Genomic DNA, 19,477 nt, shown 5'->3' with positions numbered 1-19,477 from the left:
GAAATCAGATCTTCTATGTCGGCAAAGCGTTTTAAGGTAATAAAAATCAGCTTAGACGTTAAATTTATATTTCTGTCAGCTCAGCGGAGTGTCTGAAAGTGTGCGTGTTCCAAGGAGAGATTGAAAAGGTGAAATAATTAAGATGGAAGTGTTGAAATATTTCTACCGCCTTAAGATTCTAAACTTTGTTGCATATAAAATATATTAGAACCGCTACAGCTAAGGAAATAGTAGTTTTACTGAGGGGAAAGTGCTACCTAGAGCTCTTGCAATCCACTTTGGGTCATAAAAATCTTGCGACAGCGGAAAGGTTAATGCTAGGCTAATGCAGGTCTAGCCTAAACTAATGCTAGACCGTATGTATAGGATCAAAATCTGACCCGTTCCAATTCCATTGACAGCGCGCTTAAGATGCTTTTTCTTGCCATCTCGTCTGCTTTACAGTTATCTGCGATTTAGTTGTGAAGTGGTACCCATATATATATAGAAAATAATTGAAGCTTTGCATTGCGACCTATGGTCTATTGTACCCTCTCCTTTATCATCTATAGGGTCTTGAGCCTACTTCTATAATTTGCTGGGCAATCTAGAATTAGGTGTTCTGGAGTTTCCTTCTCCTTGTCGCAAAACCGGCAGATTTCACAAGAGACTACGCCCATGTTAGATAAATGTTTTCTGACCTTGCAGTGCTTTGTATAGAGCGCGGACTTTGTCTTGGGGAGATTGATCATATCTTTAAACCCCCCAATAGAAGCTTGGCGAAGCGTATTCCTGCTACCTGCTGACAGTGACGTTCTCTCCCCACTCTCTCTTCCGTGTGGAGCAACTCTTTTATAGTGTAAGACTCCACTACAAAGCACGGTTCTGGCCCCAGCCGGCTAGTTCATCGGCCAGATCATTTTCGGCCACCTCTTTATGCCCCGACACAGGAGTACATTGTTTCAAACTGATAGGCGGTTTAACCTTCCCATACACTCCTCCAATAAAAGCGATTTGACTTTATAAGCTGAGATCGGTTTTAGTGCTGCTTGACTATTACTAAGCATACCGATTCGCTGATTGCGATAGATGCGGTGGAGATTGATTTTTGCACGCTGACTTATAGCAAAGACTTCTGCTTTAAAGATGCTCAGAAAATATCCTACCGGCATTGACAGATTGATATGCGATCCCGCAATGCCTGCTCCAATGCTTTCCGGTGTTTTCGAGCCGCCAGTGTATCACTGGATAGTGTTGTTAGTAGTAGGTCGAGCGTGGAATCACTCCACTCCTCCTTGCTGCCGAGAGTACAGTTAGGGAAAGGCTGGTCTTATTGAGAGCGAAGACCTTACTAAAACTCTTGCGATAAACATTTAGGTTTGCTATAGTGCAAAAACTGGTGATAGTCGCGCATTGGTTAAGGTCCCATGCAATCCAGCTATTCGGTACTAGAACGTATGAAGAGAGAGGGAGCACCTCTCAAGATCTCGATACCGATAATGGTAATGTTACACATTCTTTAACCAAATGCATTTGAAACGAAAGCAAAATTAACCACAATCGGGTATTTAATTATTCAGAAGCATGGCAGGTGGACACAGTCCACTGTGTAACAACTGCTAATACTATTTAAAGCACGGAAATCGATAAAAATCATTAAATCGCACACATACTGGTACATATTTATATTTATTATTATATAGAGAGACATGTAGATGCATGACAGACATGTATTCTCTCTCTCGAAAAATTTACTGTATGTATTCAACTATGATTGGCATAATTGGAGAATTCTAAATGAGAATATTTCACAACCAAATTTCCAATGCATTAAAATTATTATTTCGTTGATTATAACTGTTGAACTAAATAAAAATAAATCAAAGTACATATATTCGATTTCACAATAAAATTTAAATATATCACATACTGAATTTATTTCATTAAATTTTGGTGTTGCCATCTTGCTCCTACCTAGTTTGTTGTCAATATTTAATTTTTTCAGCAATTTATTTAGATAAAAAATGTGCACAAGTGGCAGCCCTTAAAAAAAATATTTTTGTGTTCTCTTAAAACTCTTCATTTGAAACTCATATTCTAAAAAGTAGATTTTCATATAATTTTTATTATACTCTAATTTGCAACGATTGGCAACCCTGCCCACATTAATTAAAATTTTATTTTTTTTAATTTTAGCTTTAAGTTTTCTTAAATTGTTTATCATTACATGCGTAATTCATTAATTTTTCCTAAACATTTGGCAACTCTTTTAAAAAAAATGTAATATTAATTTTTCTTAAACCGCCTCAGTTCTGTACTCATATTGTAATTGCTTTTCATACCAATAAAAATATTTAAAAAATTATAAAGAGTTGGCAACCCTTGCAGAAAATAATTCAAACATCAAGTTTTCTGAAATAATTTAAATTTTTTAATCTTTTGCATAAATTTGTTTCTCATACAAATATAAAAAACACTAAATTTTAAAAAGGTTGGCAACTCCTCTCATTTAGTTTTTAATTTTTTTTTAAACCTCTATACCTTTGACAGCTATAATGTAATAAATTCTCTATCATACTACTTTGTTTGTATTAAATTTGTTGAAAAAGTTGGCAACTCTGCTCAAAAAATAATTTTAATATTAATTTTTATTAAACCCGTCTCAGTTCTGTACTTATATTGCAGTAAATTGTTTTTCATGCCGGATTTAAGGATATTTAAATTTTTGAATAGTTGGCAACACTTGCTAAAGATAATTTAAATTTCAAATTCTCTGAAAACATTTCAATTTTATACCCCTTTGCATTCATTTGTTTCTCATAACAATATTGAAAATATTAAATTCTTAAAAAGTTGGCAACTCTTCTCAAAAATACTTTCGTGTTTAATTTCTTTTTAAATCTCGATACCCATGACAGCCCTAATGGAATAATTTGTATAATGTAATTTGTATGTACCTTGATGGCATTAAATTTCCTTTAACTGTTGGCAACTCTTCTCCAAACTTACAATAATATTATTTTTTTTTATAACGGCTTCAGTTCTATATTCAGATTGCATTCAATTGTTTTTTATGCCGATTTAAAGATATTTAAATTTTGAAATAGTTGGCAACCCTTACGAAAAATCATTTAAACTTCTAGTTTTCTGCAACCATTTCAGTTTAATAACCTTTTGCATTAATTTATCTCTCATACCTATAAAAAAATTTAATTTTTTTAGAAGTTGGCAACTCCACCTAAAAAACAATTTCATTTTCATCTTTTCCTAAAACTCGATACCTCTGATAGTCTTAATGTAATAATTTGTATATCATACCACTTTGATTGCATTAAATTTTCTTAAACAGTTGGCAACTCTTCTCATAAACAATTTTAACATTACTTCTTCTTAACTTCGCCTCAGTTTTGTACTGATATTGCAGTAAATTGTTTCTCATAATGATTTAAAATTTTTAAAATTTGTAAACAGCTGGCAACCCTTACGAAAAATAATTTAAACTTCAAGTTTTCTGAAATCATTTTGGGTTTATAACCCCTTGCATTAATTTGTTTTTCATAACAATATAAAAAATATTAAACTTTTTTATTAGTTGGCAACTCCTCTCAAAAACAATTTTATTTAAAATTTGTTTTTTAAAGCTTGTACCTTTGACACCCCTAATGTAATAAATTTCAAATCATAAAACATTTCTTTTATACCCCTTTGCATTAAATTTGTTAAACAGTTGGCAACTCTTGAAAATAATTTTAATTATAAATTTTTAAAAAGTTGGCAACGCTTCTCAAATAATACACCTGGTGGTTGTATAAACTATTTCGTTGTTTGTTTGTAGTGCTTTAATATACATAATGCACTCGACGTTGAAGTGAGTGCATTTAACACCTTTTTTAAAACAGTTGGCATTTGCCAAAATAATTTTTTTATATAATTTTGTTACATTTGAAACTATAATCTTGCCTAAATCTTAGATAACCCTAGACGGGGTATCCGAGATAACCTAAGGGGGTATCCGACACTAGAAGCATGAATTTCAGGTAATTTTTAAAGTGTCGTTAAAAAAAGGCAATTAATATTTTTAGTATCCATTTTTTTATGTTGTTTTTATTGATATCCTAGAATGAACAAAAAATTTTTATGACAAAAAATATTAAAAATTGAAATAATTAGAGGAGTGACAGGTGTATTTAAAGAAATTTGGGTGGTATTGATCTGACTCTCCTGGTAGTCTAAAAAATCAAAAGAAATTGCCTAATCAGTAGATGCTGTTATAGTCCCTACCTCAGAAATGAGAAATTTTTATATTGGCAGTCATATAATAGAAAAAAAAAATCATTTTTACGTTTTTTGAAATTCTTAAAATTTTTAAAAATATTAGAAACTAAAATTTTGACACAGTTATAGGAAATAATGTTTGTAAAGACTAAAATTAAATTTCAAGTCATTTGTAGAATTTGAGATAATGCCGGTACGTGATAGAAAAATATAGTTTCGATTAAACATTTAAAAATTCGATTACGGCCGAACCGGGCTAGGTACTGTTACTAAATGACTTAGCTCTTAAAATAATTTAACTTTTATCTCTTTGGAACATATGTTCTTTAGACAAAAATTGTATATGAAAAAAAAAAATTTTTGCCCAAATTCTTAGTGCGTTGTATTAATAACCCATGAAAAATTAAGTTTTCCCCATGTAAAATTTTTAAGTTCTCGCAATATCGTAGATGACTTAAATTTATATGAAATTCTGAACCATCAAAACAACCGACTTCGTGAAGCAAAATATACTTTAAAATTTTGGGAATCACCCTTCCTCTATTTTTTTTTTTTTTTTTTTTTTTAACTCACAGCAGGAAAAAGGTATTTAGGCTCTTTAAGTATATATATAAGAGATCAACCTGACTAGCTGAGTCAATTTAGCTCCGTTACTTCGGTCTATTCGTCAACCTTTCTGTATATACGCAAACTAGTCACTCAGTTTTCCATATATCATTCTGAAATTCTACACACGTTCCCCCAAGAAGCTATTCATTTGTCGTAAACGCCAATACCAGACCACTTTAGGAAATAGCTGCCGTAAAAACTGACCGTTGAAAATCAAATCCTAATAAGGAAAGGTGTTTTATTTGATAATGAGATGAGATATCTTCACAATAATTGACGCACATTATTTTTAAAGGCAATACTAGAAGATTGCTTCAAATACTTATTTCAGATCGGACCACTGGAGCATAAAGCTGGTATTCACACTGACCTATCAAAATAAAGATCTTTACATACCCTTTTATGCTAATAGAATTGCACCTCCGAAGTTAAGGTTTTTTCTCGTTTTCTGTAAGGTTAAACTAAATTTCACTCAACGATTCCCTACTTTTTGTACTTCTTCCACACTATAAACCTAATTTTATTTGTATCGAAGAAAAATTTGGAAATACTCTAATATTTCTTCATCTCTTAGGTGGAGAAAGGGATGAATGCTTTACTGCTCCAGTATCTATGCTCTGTTCCCATTATACTTTTGCTTTTTATACGTACTTGGGGATAAAAAAGAAACTGGAAGTTTTTATTAGATTCCTTAGGTAAATGATAGTTCAAAAAAGACAAAAGTACTTTACTAAGTTTGTAGGACTATTTCTTCATCTCTTAAATGGAGAAAGGGATGAGCTTTCTGGCCAATCTATGCTCTGTTCCCATTACAGCACTTTTGCTTTTTAAGTCGGTAAAAAAGAACCCCTGTAAGTTTTATTAGATTTTTATAATGGATGAAAATACCGAAAAGAGAATTTGATATAATTTTGTATTGCAAATGTTGTAAAGGGCTAATGGTGATTCAGTTTTATCAAAAATACAAGCTTTCTCGTGGTACAAAGCCTTCAAAAATGATCGAGAAATCGTTGAAGACATGCCTCGTTCTGGATTCTAAATTGATGAAAATATTAAAAAAAATTAAGAATATGGTACTTGAAAATCGCCAGGCAAGTATTATAGAGAAAATCGACATCTGTCGCGAGTCCGTTCGAATGATTGTGGTGGATATTTTAGGTATGAAACACGTCTATTCGCCCCGATAAAGCTGATTTTTTCTTATTTCTTATCGAATTTAAAGCCAAAAACGCAATAAATAGAATCGATCAACCACCGTATTCACCAGATTTGGGTCCGTGTGATTTTTTCTTCTACCCCGAACTAAAATTGAAGCTCCGTGGAACCCATTTCTGTCGGTCGAAGATATAAGTAAAATAAAATTCGCTCAAGGAACTGAAAAAAGTGAACTCACGTGGCCTAAGTGATATAACGATAGTTTTGGAATGAGGTTTCAAACACAAAGTTAAAATCGTCATAAGTCTAATATGTACAAGAATATGGCATGGCATATTGGACACAATTAGCGGAAATAGTTGAACGAATTGCGTGTTAAAAGGAACATTTGTCCCTCAAGCTCAAAAGACTCTCATGTTTGTATGCTATAAATAATGAAAGAGTATTTCATCGCTAATAAAATGAAATCCCCTGAAATGCCTGTACATATGTAAGTATACACAGGTGTATAGTTCAATTATAAGATAACGGTTAATGAACATACAAAAAGCCCGACCAGTTAAGTTGGCAAACCATGAAATGGTTATTATTTAGCCAATCGTATACATCGGGAATATTTTCAGTTATCAGTGGTGTACTTGTAATCATCGTAAACCAATATAAAAAATAAACAAGAGTGTAAAAAAATGTATTTCACAAAATCAATAGGAAATCGAAAAAGTGACCGTTAAATTTCTGTTGTTTCGTAGATAAATAGAAAAGAAAGAAAGAGAGAAAACAAATTTATTTAGAGATAGTGCAGAAGATCTTTCACAAACAGATCGACGGCTATCAACTTTACAAGCGCAATGCTACTGGGTTACGCAGATGACAATTATATCATGAGCCTTAACAACAGAGGCGTCAGCGCAGACTTTTCCAGCCTAGAAAAGGAAACTAAGACAGTTGGTCATGTATACACGAGAACAAGTCAAAGTATGTGCAGTCCTCACACAAAGAGGATCCTCGCGTTATCGGAGCTATGTGATTGTTGGCAACAAAAATTTGAAAGAGTGAAGGACCTTGTCTGTTTTAGAACCAGCATAAATCCTACCAACAATTTAAGCCTGGAGATCAAGGACAAAATAACGCCTGCCAATGGGTTCTACTTTGGGATCTGTAGGAAATTGTGAGAAAGATGTCTTTCTAGATGAACAAAAACTTCACTTTATGAGTCTGATATCATTCCATTCCTATTATGTGGTACAGAAACATGAACTATAAGCGAATCGAGATGAGATTGCACTTGAAAAATTCGAGAGAACTGTTTTGGAACCACGTACTGTTTGAGCTCTATGGCAACACAAATATAGTTAAGCGCATAAAAATCCAACGAAAGTGCTGATTAGGTCATAATGTAGACATGGAAGACGATGCTCCAGCAAAAAACACCTTCCATTCTAGATTTATGGATGAATAACGGAAGCAAGGGAGGACCATGTGCATAGAAACCTGTATAATTACCGAAATGTTGTGTTGTGTTATCTCACGAAATGGTCCAGTTAATTGGACGCTTCGTTCGTGCGATTTAACGGTGTTAGACTATTTCCTGTGGTGCTACGTCAAGTTTATAGTCTATGCCAACAAGCTAGCGACGATTTATGAACTTCGTACGAATATCGAACGAGAAATTGCAGCAGTATTGGCCGATTTATGCTTGAAAACCGTGAAAAATTGGGTTCAGCGCTTGGACTTCTGCAACTTTTTACTAGCGCTCTCTATTGAAAGCTGTAATCCTAACTAAAACTTTATTAAGAGTTTTAGAGAATTGTATAATTTTAGATTTGTATAAGTAGATGATTATTGGAAAGTTAAGAGAGCCTTCTACAATCTTACAGATGCTAATTCTCTAGTTACCGCATCTATAAAAAACTTCTTTAGGTCCAACACTTAAACTACATATATAACTAAGAATGAATAAGTAATGTAATTTTTTGCTAGAATACGAAATATTGGTAAGCTATTTTTATTTGTATGAAATCAATTCAAACTCATAGTTCTTTTCTCTTTTGTGCTAATAATAATCGATTGTTTTATGTATAGTAATTGGCTAAGAACAAAGAAAGGTTATAAAATATGAATGAGATTAATTCAATAAAAATTTTCTGATAGCAATTTATAGCAAACTAAACTTTATTATTCTCTATCCAATCAACTATCTCTATTTCCTTTTCTCCCGCCCTCTCTGTATCTCTCTACGTCCCTCTCTCACTCGTGACTGCTCTGTGCTAGACACAATTTTCCATTTTACAGTAGGGCATGTTCTCTTACACAGCTTTTGCGATAACATATTGTTAATGCCTTATCACAGGTGTTTGTGAAATGATATAATTATCTATGGTTTAATTAATAAGGTTTTCATAAATATATATATAGTGCACATTAGGGTGCTTCAAAAAAAATTTTTAAATTTTTTTTTAACTCTTACCCCCTCAAATGTTAGTGATTGACAAACAAAAACTCCTCTCTCAAGCCAGGCGATGTAGCTTAACTCTAAGGGGTCGCTATTTTTATACTCTCGCAACAAAGTTGCTAAGGAGAGTATTATAGTTTTGTTTACATAACGGTTGTTTGTAAGTCTTAAAACTAAAAGAGTCAGATATAGGGTTATATATACCAAAGTGATCAGGGTGGCGAGTACAGTTCAAATCCGGATGTCTGTCTGTCCGTCCGTCCGTGTCCGTCCGTCCGTGCAAGCTGTAACTTGAGTCAAAATTGAGATATCATGACGAAATTATACGTTTTTCTTGGCTCCATAAGAAGGTTAAGTTCGAAGATGGGCAAAATCGGCCCACTGCCACGCCCACAAATTGGCAAAAACCGAAAACCCATAAAGTGTCATAACTTAGCCATAAATAAAGATATTAGAGTGAAATTTGGCACAAAGGATCGCATTAGGGAGGGTCACATTTGGACGTAATTTTTTTGGAAAAGTGGGCGTTGCGCCGCCCCCTACTTTTTTGTACATATCTCGGAAACTACTATAGCTATGTCAACCAAACTCTACAGAGTCGTTTCCTTCAGGCATTTCCATATACAGTTCAAAAATGGAAGAAATCGGATAATAACCACGCCCACCTCCCATACAAAGGTTATGTTGAAAATCACTAAAAGTGCGTTAACCGACTAACAAAAAACGTCAGAAACACTAAATTTTACGGAAGAAATGGCAGAAGGAAGCTGCACCCAGGCTTTTTTTAAAATTGAAAATGGGCGTGGCGTCGCCCACTTATGGACCAAAAACCATATCTCAGGAACTACTTGACCGATTTCAATGAAATTCGGTATATAATATTTTGTTAACACCCTGATGACATGTACGAAATATGGGTGAAATCGGTTTACAACCACGCCTCTCCAATATAACGCTATTTTGAATTCCATCTGATGCCTTCTCTGTATAATATATACATTAGGAACCAATGATGATAGCGGAATAAAACTTTACACAAATACGGTATTTGAAAAATATGTAAATGACGGATAATGAAATCTCGATTATCACTTTATCATGCGAGAGTATAAAATGTTCGGTGACACCCGAACTTAGCCCTTCCTTACTTGTTTTTTTAGGTTCCTATACATTTAACATAGGAATTTTAGTTTTTTCATTCAAACTAAAATTTCACCAACTAATTTTCGTTTCTTAAAAATAGTCATCACATATTCAAAAAGTCGGCTTTTCAAACTTTAAAAATTCCCGCGAATTTTTTGTTTGTCAATCACTAACATTTGAGTTGAAAAAAAATTAAAAAATTTTTTTTGAAGCTCCCTAGTGCACATAAGTATATATATGTATGTGCTATAACAAAAATTTAAACATTAGCGAATTTAAGCGTGAATTTTTATTTTCTAGAGATCCCAGAGGTTTCCGGTTTAATTGGCTTTATGGTAAGGGTTTCCCAAGACAACAGCTAAAACTGGTATATGTTAAGATATCTTTTATGGAAGAGAATTCGGATGAATATACTCTATCGAAAATCTCTTCGACGATTACTAAAGTTCAATATAAAGTTATAGTTGAGTATCTAAGCAATTAATTAAAGTTAAAATACTTTCAATCTGATAGTCGAGCAACTAAACAAATTTTTAATAAATACAATTATTGAACTAATCACAAACCGCTTACTTTTTACATTGCGATTTACGGTAAATAACACATTGGCTGTCATTGTAGTCTCTGAAATAAAGAGACTTTATTCATATTCAATGCAAATAGTTCGCGGTATTTGCTCCATTGATATACATACATATGTAAATTTATAAACATTTTTATATACAAATATAAGTGATTTGAAATAAATTAATTCATCTGCTTGTGTTTTCTTTATTTACTTGTCACTCCCTTGTGTGAACAGCTGTCAACATGAAACTACTATATTAAAAAATTTAATTGTGAATAAATATTATATAATACGTAGATCTTAAAGCCGGTATTTATGTACATAAAGTTGACACTAAAATATTATTTGTTGTGAAATAATATACGAGTTTTGTTTTTTTTTTCAACAAAACTCTCTTAAAATTAACGGCAAAAGAATACTAAAAAATAGTGCTGTCGACAGTTTTACTATATTACATAACAGCAAATAAGAGAACCATTTTTCAATAACGGGTGATCCCTTAGAGGTACTTTTTTCTATATGCTTTTTTTGACAGATCACGCGTGAGTCGTGTCAAACTGTCATTTTATTTTTGTTCAGTGTTGTTTGGCTTTTCATCATGGAAAGTCTTACGCCTGAACAACGTCTCAGTTGCAGACAAAAAAAAAGAGAGATGCCGAAATGAGTGAGTACGAAGAGCTTGACAAGCTGGCCGAAAGGGGTAATGCTCAAAAATTCTACGGAAAGGCGCGGCGACTAACAGAAGGTTTTAAGACCGGAGCATATTCTTGTAAAACGCCGAGAAGTGATCTGTTAACCGATGCTCAGAGCGTACTAAAATTATGGAGGAAACACTTCTGCAGTCTGCTTAATGGCAGTGAAAGTATATTTTAGTGTCTACAGTCTGTCCCGTAGGATAAGCCTCCTCAACAGCTTATATACGGTTCTATAGAGCGTACTGTGTGGAAGACTTAAGCCCACCATCAGCCAACTAATTGGACCTTATCAATGTGGCTCCAGGCTTGGAAAATCAACAAGCGACCAGATATTTACCATGCGCCAAACCTTGGAAAAGACCCATGAAAAGAGATTCGTCACACACCAACTTTTCGTCGATTTCAAAGCTGCTTTTAACAACACGAAAAAGGAGCTGCCTTTATGCCGCGATGTCTGAATTTGGTATCCTCGCCAAATTAATACGCTGTGTAAACTGACGTTGAGCAATACCAAAAGCTCCGTCAGGGTAGGCCTCTTTGAGCCATTTGTTACCAAACGAGATTTCAGACTCGCTTTCGTGTGATTTCTTCAATTTACTCTTGGATAAAATAATTCAAGCTGCAGAACTAAATAGAGAAGGTATCATCCTTTATAAGAGTGCAGAGCCGAAGACATTGATATCATTGGTCTCAGCAACCGCGCTGTTAGTTCTACTTTCTCCAGATTGGATAAGGAACCGAAGCATTTAGGTCTGGTAGTGAACGAGGGCAAGACGAAATATTTCCTGCCATCAAACAAACAGTCGTCGCACTCGCGACTAGGCTCCCATGTCACTGCTGACAGTCATAAATTCGAAGTCGTAGACCGCAATAACAATGTTAACCTCGAAATCCAATGTAGGGTAACTATTGCCAACAGTTGCTACTTCCGCTTGAGTAGGCAGACCTCCACTGCGTTGGAAAGACCAGGTGAAGAAAGACCTGGCTACACTTGGAGTCTCCAGTGAAAAGGAAGAACGACTTGCGAGCTGTTGTTCACTCGGCTATAACTCGCTTACGCGGTATCTACGTCAGCAGAGTTCTTGAAACTCGTCATTAAAGCAAGTTTTTGCTTCAAAGGTACTTTTCCCCATCAAACAGCAATATTTTATCAAGGCGTGAGATTTCTTTTTATCTATTTTTTCACAATAACAAAATTTGTTTCACTCAAAATGATATAATTCACAAACTAATGAAACGAAAGCCATCAAATTAATATCCGCGCCTTTTGAAGGCTAGGACTCACTAAGAAACATATGGATTTAATGATAGTAGCGTCTACATATATGTCAAGCCGGAGACTTTTCAATTTATCTGTTATGTGAGCTTATAATTGGAACTAAATCCTTCTCATGATAGCTGCCTTTGATTTGACAAACATTGGAGAGTTGGCAATTGAACGAACAGCTGGCAAAAAGTAGGCATATTCTGGTTGCTTATGGTGTCGATTTAATTGTTTTCATTACAAAAATTGAGTTTAATTTTGTTTAAAGTTTATAAAAAATACACTTTATGCGCTTTTTTTACTAAAGAAACTCAATGACTCTCTGCATGCTCTCGGTTATAATGAATGAGTGTTTGTATGGATTATAATAATCCATGCAAAGTCACTATAATTGAAACAGAAGTGATAACTTAAGTAGCGTGATAACTACTGTCGCTATTTTTATCTCTAGCTCTAAGCAAAAAAGTTGACAAACAATTTTGTTTGATTACCTCAAACATCTAAAATATTTACTCATTGATATAACTTTACGCCGCGAAAACTTCTCATTGGCAACCGTGAGTATGTTTTAATATTTTGTTATCTAAAAACTTTCAAATTTCATAATATTATTAAAGACCTAATACTTCTGAGATAACACATTTAAAACATTATTTATTTGGGCACACGTATACTGAATTTCATAATATTGTACGCTACGCTACAAGGTCTGATTGTGTGTTACATGGCACACTATTGGGTAGAGGCGTAACGGTATTGGAAATTTAATATTTTGCTGATTGAGAATACTTTTGTAAGGCATTAAGCTGATAATTTGTGTGTAACCGGCTAACTAAGTAGCAATAAAATTGAGGGACACGGTAAGGTTGATTCAAAAACAAAAAAAAAAAAAAAAAAACTTCGGTTGAACCGAAGCTATTTAGCCTTCACAGATATTAAATTCGAGGGCTGCTATATATTATATATTCTGGCCTTGTTCAACACTAAGTGTTGCCAGGTGCAATCTGACATTTCCATTGGAAAGTTTGACATTTTTTAGCATAACATCACTCAGAACGTTTTGTCATTTAATCGTGAATTGTTTTATTTACAGGGAATTAAAAAATTCATCTCGGCCAAAAATTGAATTAACTCGTGAACATTTTCGTGCGATCATTTTTCACAACTTTCGACGTGGATTATCACGACAAGAGTGCATCGATGAACTAAAATCTTTGTATGGCTATGAAGCACCATCCTATAGCACTGTGAAAAACTGGTGCAACGAATTCAATCGTGGCCGACGCTCGCTCAAAGACGAATTCCGTGAAGGTCGTCCAAAAACAGCCGTTGTGCCAGACAACATCGATGCCGTACGTGAACTGATAATGCAAGACCGTCATGTAACATACCTTCAGATAGAGGCATGCCTATGCATTTCTCCCACCAGCATACATTCGATATTGCATGAACACCTGGCCGTAAAAAAGGTTTGTTCTCGTTGGATCCCGCACAATTTGACAATCGCTCAAAAAAGGCTCGAGTGGATTGGTGTAAAGAAATGCTGAAAAAATACGATCGCGGTGCTTCAAAAGACGTTTATAAGATCGTCACAGGTGACGAATCATGGATCTATGCGTATGAGCTCGAAACAAAACAGCAATCGACAAAAAAAAACCAAAGAAAAAAGAAAAAAAAAATTTTCGTTGATAAATTTGCCTATTTACATTATTAGGCCAGAAATATACATAGCAACCTACGTATTCCAAAAAATAATTATTTTGAACATTTGTGGATATTGATATAAGTTTGTATGGCAGCTAAGAATATGCCATGGTAAGCCCATATGAATAATTTCGTTAGTGTTTTCAGCTTGTAGCTTGCACTACTGCCTTCGGCAACAACCAATGCTCAATTTTGTGAAGATATCTCCTCAAATGAAAAAGTTTTCCCTACAAGGGTATGATTCTGATTGTTCAGTTTGTATGACAGCTACTCCGCTAGCTCCGCAGCTGGTCCGATATCTGCGGTTCCGACAAATGTGCAGCTTTTTGGTGAGAAAATTACAGATCCATATCATATAATCATCAATTGAAAAGACCCCGGACTGGCACATATGTATGTGACGCCGCCATACAGTTTTCGGCCACTGTCCCTGGAAAATCAACCATCAAAGATTGGTATGCTAAGTATAGACGTGGTGAAATGAGCACCGTAAATGGTGCACACTGTAGACCCCCAAAGAGGTTGGCTCTGATGAAAACAGCAACAAAGTCCACAAAATCATTTTTGTTGACCTTAAAGAGAAATTGTTCGAAATAGCAGGTACTCTAAAGGTATCAACTCAACGTGTACATCATATCATTCACGAATATTAGGGTATGAGAAAGCTCTGTGCAAAATGGGTGCCGCGCGAGCTCAATTTTGGACAACGGCAATGACGAGTTGACGATTCGGAGCAGTGTTTGGAGATGTTCAAGCATAGTAATAAATCCAAATTTTTGGATTTATATGTTACAATGAATGAAACATGGCTACATTATTTCACACCAAAGTCCAATCGACAGTCATCCTAGTGGACTGCACCCGATGAACTCGCTCCAAAGCGTGGAAAAACTCAACAGTCGGCTGGTAAGGTAATGGCTTCTTTATTTTGAGATGCGCATGTAATAACCGACTATCTAGAAAGATGAAGAAGCGACTATTGCATAGTGTTATTGGTTCATTTGTAAGACGAAATCGCCGAAAAACGGCCGCATGTGAAGAAAAAGGAACTGCTGTTTCATCAAAATGCACCGTGCAACAAGTCAGTGAAAACGATGTCAAAAATCCATAAATTAGGCTACGAATTGCTTTCGCATCCACTGTATTCTCCAGATTTGCCCACAAGTAACTATTTCCTGTTCTAAGATCTCAAAGGAAATACTCGCTGTGAAGAATTTTTCGTGGAATGAAGAGATGATCGCCAAAACTGAGGCCTATTTTAAAGCAATCGACAAGTTGTAGTATTAAACTGAGGGAATAGTACGCGTATATACAGACAGATGGACAGACAGTCTGATCGATAAGCTGCATGCAGTTATGGTAACTTATAGGGTATTTTATAGGGTTTATATATGGTATTTGATAGGGTACCCGACGTTTCATTCTAAGCGTTACAAGCTTCGTACCAAACTTAATAAAATATTCATCAAAATTAGATGACAACCGAAGAACTAGAAAGTAGAAAACTCTGAAAGCGATCGGATATTTTGTCTTCGAGCCGGTTTGCAAAATACAGTTTTGAAACTATTTCAAAGATAAGCTAATTGAGCTGATTGAATTGAGCGGCTTCACTTTAGAAAGTTGTAACTCTAAAAATATGAAAAATATTCGTTTAAAACTTTAGTGTATTAAACGAACGAAATAATATATGTACATATATATTAAACTAATGATATGTGCAAAAAAGAAATTGATTTCGAAATTCCGCGCGCGGCCGTGCCTCATAAATATAATAATTGTAGGTTATATTGCAGGTGTATTTTATAAAAATTTTTGTACAATACACAGTTGGTTGATAAAATGTATAATTTTTTTTAATTTTACATAAAAGTCACAAGTAAATCACAACAAATTTTTAATAGTTCACATTTCTTTAATTTAGAGTCTTTTTATGAGTATAAAATGTATCAAAAAATGGCTTAAGTGCGCTCGCTGCAAGTCTATAGAATATATCGACACCTTAAATGAAAAATAACGTAACATCACTTTTCATAAGTTGACAGGCGAAAGAAACACGATGTAACAAAAACCACTCATATTGAAAAAATTGAGTTTTGGTTATAAAACGGTTATAAAATGATTATATATTGGTTATAAAACGGTTATAAAATGATTATATATTGGTTATAAAGCAGTTATATATTGGTTATAAAGTGGTTATAAAATGGTTATACATTGGTTATATCTGACAGCGTAAGTTGAAAATTTTTGACACGTATATAATATGATGTAGAGAACCGTAAACAATAAAAAACTCAATTTCGATTGCTTTGGTGATACGTTGTTTTGCATTTTAGGTGACGATATACATATATTTAATTTTTTCTATTAATTATTATAAATTATTCATGATAAATCTGCATATTATTTAGTAAACATTTTTTCTATTTGTCCATAGCACCTTTTCTATTTCAAGTTCCGTTAAAACAAAACAAAAAAAAAAACAAAAAAAAATTAACAATATCTTGTCACATTTAGCACACGCTGCAGCAGTGAGACGTTTCCTCCCTTTACTCACGCTATTTCACTTTAAAATACAAATACTAAAAGTTTCGCCAACTATCCACGCTCTATATATTATAAAATATATGTTTTTTTCATAAATTTAATGAGCACTTTTTCCGCGCCTTTTAACCGTAAATACTAAAACGCAACTGAAAAGTAAATTTTTTACTTCAGCTAAGCTAATTGTAGGTGTACAAGTGTCAATATACACGCGCCCATTTGCAGGTGGTGGCACGAAAGTGCTCGTAACATGCACACAAACACACACCTATGCATATTTACGCGCATACATAGCCAAGTGGGGTGATAACAGACACGCATATGTAGGATGGTGCTCAGTTAAAACAAAAAAGCGCCATATTCAATCATAAGTGTATATATAGTATGCCAGACTTTATGGTTTATATTATTGTTGAAAAGCTTTAGTAAAAGCACAAAAAAGCTTTTTGGCGTCACAACAACAATATGCCGATTGTCATGTGCGTTATTGTTTTTGTTCTTCATTGTGTTATCAGCGCGCTTATCAGTTGCTCTTTCAAGTTTGATAATAGCGCTTTTATTTGTTTAGTTCTTCGAAACATTCTATAAGGCCTACGTGGTGCGTACTAGGCGTATGAGTGATATGCAAATAGCAGATTGTCGCGTTGTCCGCAGTCTTCCGCAAATAATGTGACATTTTGTTGCTTTTGCTCTCTCTCTCTCTCTCTCTCTTTCAATGAAGTGAACTTTTTTAACGTGCTGTACGTTAGAAATATTTTTTTTTTCATGACGTTGCTTTTATGGTTGTTTTAGTTCACTTGAATTTGTGTTTTCAATAAGTAAGCACGAATATCGTGTTTTTATTATAGTAAAATAGCAACAATGAGTGGTAATATATGTAGAAACTGTAATAAAGCTCTCACTTTTCAGAGAATTAGATTTTTGAATTATTAAGTTGAAGCTTTTAAAAGCCTTTTGTATGTAATTGCATGCATAATAAGCAAGAAAAAAATCAATAAAACCCCCACGGTCTTATACATATGTATATCTCCTATCGCTTTGTATGACAGCTATATGCTGAAGTGATTCAATCTGAACAATATGTTGGGATATGTTCTATTATTACATCGAACATGAATCTATGCCAATTATCGTAAAGATATCACGTCATATACATAAATGATTTTATCATACAAGAACTTGATTTTGAGCGGTAAGTTTGTATGGCAGCTATATGTTATAGTAGTTTGATCTTAACAATGAGTTCGGAGAATACAGTGTTGTCTTCGAGAATAGTCCACGCCAAATTTCGTTAAGATATCTCATTAAATAAAGAAGTTTTTCATACAGTAACTAGATTGTGATCGTTGAGTTTGTATGACAGCTATATGCTGGAGTCATTCAATGTGAACAATTTGTTCGGAGATTATAGTGTTGTCTTCGTGAATAAGCTATACTAAAATTCTTGAAGATATCTTGCAAAATAAAAAAATGTTTTCATACAATAACTATCTTTTTATGGGCGAGTTTGTATGCCAGCTATATCTTATAGTGGGCGTATATGGATGGCTCTGACAAATTAACCGTTTCTGGGGAAGAAAATCACGTGCGCAAAATTTCAGTTTGATATCTCAAAAACTGAGAGACTAGTTCGTTCAAACCATCGGACAGAGCAGACAGACGCACATCGACTCCCTTAACTCATCAGGCTGATAATGTATATCAACAGAGAAAAAGTGTGTTTTTAATGCGATAGTTATCTTCAAAAATTACCTTATACATACATACATACATTATATGCATGAGAATTTATATTGGCATGCTGTTTCTGGTCTTCTTCTAAGCTATTCTGAGCTACCATGACGTTGCATTTGCTTTATATATAGAAAAGGGCTATAATTGCTGGAAAAATTTTCTAGTCATCAGTAAAGGCAATATACAAATTCATATGAAATCGAATCAGGTAACGTTAGAGATGCACAACAGCGCTCAAATATCTACCGTTAGCAATATTTTATTGGAAAACTGTATAGAAATATGGATTATATATACATATAATTCCATATACAGCTAATAAAGGAATGCTGAGTAGAAACTGAGCATGAAATCATCAGTAAACTTGATGTGAAAGTATCGGACGTGCTGAAAATAGCAAATTCCGAAGAATACAATAAAAATAAATTGAGTTGAGTATATAGTTTTATTGCGGGTTGCTGCTTATCATTATGTTTTTTGAGGCAAATGTATATATGTATATATAATTCCAAGAATTCGTTGTGGAAACATCTGAACTAAACCCTTAACATTCATGCAAAGTCAAATATCATAAATCTGTTTCCTATAAAGGTAAAGACTGTAAGCCTGATTAAGTTAATTCAGCTCTTAGGGTGATTGAGTCTTTGGCCATGGTAAAATGTCACTCTCAAAGATACCCTTGTCTTTTTTGTTAAAAAAAACTATAACAGTCTATTTTCGTATGCCGGTATTAGGTTCGGACTATATGCTTAAGAATCTCTACACCAATCTCTGGAAGTTTTTGACGTGTGACTGTCGACCTGTAAATATTTCCAGTTGGCCTGCCTTATGGAAAACAATTTCTCTGCAGTATATCAAAGTTGGCCCTTTCTAGGCGATTTTCTGCTTCAGACGATTCAATTATTGGCAATACAAGTTAAAAATTAAGAGTTCACTGTAGGTGAGTATCTCATAGTAGATGTTTCCCTGTCAATTCCCCTAAACGTATAACAGAATTTGTTGACATCAATCCTAGCTTGGTACTGTAATCGCTGGACCTTACGCGTTTCATCTGATTCAGAAATAGATCAATTTTGTTGCGAATTCTCAGCCATTCGCAGATGAAAACTTGGTCCATTCGCGTAATACATTTGCACTTATACAAAGGGAGATACAGATTACTAAGATCATCTATTGAAACAATGTACTTCATTTTAGTATCCGTGCAACTTGAACTCAGAAGGCTATTAACTCTTCAAATCTGGTTTGCGTTTCAATAAAGTATTTCAAGGTAAAAAGTTAATCAAAATTAAACTAAAAGTGACTATGTACATCAAGCTCGACTAATTTCTTGCTAAGTTGAGATCGAAATCAAG

General features: G+C 34.1%; 1 protein-coding gene across 1 annotated transcript in view; it reads right to left on the bottom strand.

The window, feature by feature from the left end:
- The window catches only part of LOC126753736 (uncharacterized), a 56,776-nt gene extending 40,238 nt beyond the window's left edge, over positions 1 to 16,538 (bottom strand). The window contains exon 1 of the mRNA XM_050465407.1: positions 16,402 to 16,538. The gene's annotated coding sequence lies outside the window, so the exon portion shown is untranslated. The remainder of the gene's footprint in view (positions 1 to 16,401) is intronic.
- Positions 16,539 to 19,477: the final 2,939 nt, after the last annotated feature.

Source organism: Bactrocera neohumeralis, chromosome 3 (genome assembly GCF_024586455.1).
Source record: "Bactrocera neohumeralis isolate Rockhampton chromosome 3, APGP_CSIRO_Bneo_wtdbg2-racon-allhic-juicebox.fasta_v2, whole genome shotgun sequence".
In the NCBI taxonomy this organism is placed as follows: Eukaryota; Metazoa; Arthropoda; class Insecta; order Diptera; family Tephritidae; genus Bactrocera; species Bactrocera neohumeralis.
Note: the sequence above shows the minus strand (reverse complement) of the source record. Positions and strands in the feature narration are given on the sequence as shown.